At 36.1% G+C, this 3,489-nt stretch overlaps 1 protein-coding gene across 2 annotated transcripts in view; it reads right to left on the reverse strand.

Moving 5' to 3' along the window:
• Positions 1-728, reverse strand: part of LOC108691212 (synaptotagmin 1) — an 11,758-nt gene extending 11,030 nt beyond the window's left edge. For both annotated transcript variants that reach the window (XM_018198877.1, XM_018198876.1), the window contains exon 1: positions 374-728. The gene's annotated coding sequence lies outside the window, so the exon portion shown is untranslated. The remainder of the gene's footprint in view (positions 1-373) is intronic.
• Between the last annotated feature and the right edge of the window lie 2,761 nt (positions 729-3,489).

Genomic DNA, 3,489 nt, shown 5'->3' on the forward strand with positions numbered 1-3,489 from the left:
TGTGATTTACAGGAAAGAAATCAGAATCCGGAAGAACGGAAAAAACGACGGTAAAGAAAAAGAGAGAATTTCATTGACCAGTGAATAACACTCCTTAAAAGAACAGAAAACGATTATTTCATCTCGGGGAGAAAAATATAAAATATTTATTCTCTCTTGGAATTTATTCTTTGAAATCTGTATTATCTCTTTTTGAATGGAAAATAAATTGTGCAGTTTAAGATGGTAATGATTGAAGGCACGTTTCCCGAGCCGACCAGGGCTAGTTTCCGATTATATTCGCGCGAAGGGTAATCGATTTCTAATTTTACATCCGCCACAGGGGATTTAATCCTGATAAGATGGATTTTCGTTCGTCCGGAATGGTACTCACGACACGGAAGCTGTCGTCGGCTCTCTACACCCTCTCTCTCTCTCTCTCTCTCTCTCACTCTCTCTCTCTCTTTCTCCCTCTTTCACTCTCTTCTCTCCTCGAGCTGCTTCCTCCTCTGGGCGTTACTCGGCGGCGGCCTCGACTCGGATTGTAACTACTTGCGGACTCGCGTATATCGGATGCGTGCAATGGATATAGATGGCAATTTTGCGAGCCGGATTTATCTTTCGTCCTCGTATTACAAGCGCATTGCGCTACGTCGTCCGCGGCGCGCGGCGATAGCGATAAACGACCGAAAGGGCGAAAATCCTATTCTGTTGTACACCACGACGGTCTCTCGTCGACGATCGCGACGGCGACGGCGACGACGACGGCGACGGCGACGGCGACGGCGACGACGACGGCGACGGCGACGGCGACGGCGACGACGACGGCGACGGCGACGACGACGACGACGACAGTGGGATGGAGAGCCGCGAGTGCGCCTGACCGGTGGTGGCGAACGCGAATATGGCCGCCGACGTAAATCGATAAAACACGTTACGTTTTCCGACGGCCGCGGCGTTCCGACGCGTCGCCGCGCCGCTTGGAGCCGATGCTCTGCGTCGTACCCTCGTTACCCCTCGCCCGCACCCCTGAATCAAGGATTTGAAGCCAAGTTGATAATGACGATGACGACGTCATTAGCGCGCGCCGCGCACGTAAAACTTTCTTTTTTTTCCTTTTAATATTATTAATTATCCCCTGTTCCGACAATGACGATGATATAATTATCGCTTGGTGACGTCAGTCTACTAATGATTTTAAACAAAGATTGGTTCATTATTATTAGTTTCTCATCGATATGAGACGATATATCGGAAAAGGGCAAAGGGCATCCAAATGTCGGAGCATACAGAGACCAATACGCAAATCTTTTCTCCACAGTTTTTTCTTGGAATACTTGGAACACACATTGTACGCAACCGCCCTAAAAATTTTCCGCGCGCGATATAGCTATTATTATTTTTAATTATAATTTAATTTAATTGTTGTATTAATCATGATTTATTTGTAATCATGAAAAATATTTTATACAGTTATTATCATATTTGTTTAAAACCTGAAGATTACGTTAGGAGACTCTGTCATTTCATTGAATATATAAAATCAAATTGTATACATATACAGAATATAATATATATATATATATATTTTATGTGCAACAGTCGGAGGTCTTCTTTCGTTTTGTGAAGAATATATCGAGTTTGTTGTTCTGTTCCAAAACAGAAAGAAGCGTAGTCACATTCCATAAAACGTCTCAATGGAGCGCATGCCCGAATCGATCTATCGGAAATCTAGGCTTTTGGTATATTTTTCGTAAATCTCTTTCTATAAAAATAAAACTATACTAAAATCAAGTAAACTTTTCACATGTTTTCACAGATGGTAAGAATGCAAAAGAAGAGAGTTTGAGAAATAATTGCGAAAATAGTTATAAGTACTTAAACAGCTTGGTGTAAACTCGTTATATAGTCAATTTTTACTATTATATATTACGCACGCTGAATCTATAAACGACCCTTTTGCATTTACGAAATTAATAAAGTGATAAATTCTTGTTGCAACATTAATCCTAATTTTAACTGCAGAATATCTCATTACAAAACACATACACACACACACACACACACACACACACACACAAATTTGCATTTATTATAAATATATGAATTTAATATATAAAATCTTTGGTCTCAATCTACGTTTTAAACGAAAGAATGTATTATGTATGATAATTTCTATCGTTTATAATTAATTTTTATCCAAAAGAAAATGCCATCTTGTCGTTAAAAATCTTACATATATTCGAATTCTCAAAATAGCAATTTTGATAATGATGTTCAGAGATATCGACTGTGAGCAAATGCAAATATAATCTAGAACTCGCAACGATTCTTTCCGAAAGATGGAACATTGTGATTGCAGGAAAATCGATTTGTAACATTATTCCAGTCTCTCTCTCTCTCTCTCTCTCTCTCTCTCTCTCTCTCTCTCTAACACATACCATGTATACATACACACAACTGAGTAGACAGGTACTATATAAAGTTTCGTAATATCTATGGAATCCTCTTTACCTGAAATAGCAACGAGTTGAAGAGTATAGAGTATGTATACGTATATTTGTCTATAGATAGATCAAAAATTTGCACACGTAGCTCGTGTAAAGTTAATGATACATTACAATTTTACGATCTTATACTAAAAGTTTCATTGATACAATAAATATAGAGTATTAATCCTCTATACTTAATTGGATCACAATAAAAATAATTATAAAGTTAAATGATGAAATTCTTTAAATGTAATTTTTATTGATATTTTAATGCAGATATTAACACTAGAATAATTATTACAACAACAAAGTAGAAACAATTAATATTATTGCCATTTTTATATGTAAATGTTAATAATTTTTATTCTCACTAATCAAATATCTCTATCTTATATATAGGTCATCATTTTTTTGAAATTAATATAATATAGTCCGGGAGACAGCCTAGAGAACATGGCATGTCCGAAAGACATCGTAAAACCGTCTTTAGAACTTTTCCAAAAGACGCCTTTTAGATATCTTTCAAACGTATGTATATTTTCGAAAGATATTAATTTAGTTCATTCGTTACTCATTTGTTACCGCTTGAAACCGTCATAATTCGTTATTTATTTGATAAACACGATCAAGGAAATGCAAATATAGCAGATCTCCCGTGGTTTTAAAATTGATGATGTGTGTGATTAAAGTTGTAAAAGAATTTTTTCAATTCATGTTATTTCTTGATGTTTGTTTTTAATGATTTATAAGTATGATAATAATTTACGTAAAAAAAAAAACCGGAAAAAAAAACTGTTTCATACCGTTTCTGTGGGTTGAAAAGACTGCCAAACTAACAATAAGCTATAATATAAAGTGATAATCGTCCTTAATTTCATATAATGTTTCAAGATAATACGGTTCTCTGATTGGTTTATGGCACTCAAGCACTATAGCTCAAAATCATGATTATCTCAAATCTTGAGCAACATCTCTCTCTCTCTCTCTCTCTCTCTCTCTATATATATATATATATATA

Source organism: Atta colombica, unplaced genomic scaffold (genome assembly GCF_001594045.1).
Source record: "Atta colombica isolate Treedump-2 unplaced genomic scaffold, Acol1.0 scaffold42, whole genome shotgun sequence".
Classification (NCBI taxonomy): domain Eukaryota; kingdom Metazoa; phylum Arthropoda; class Insecta; order Hymenoptera; family Formicidae; genus Atta; species Atta colombica.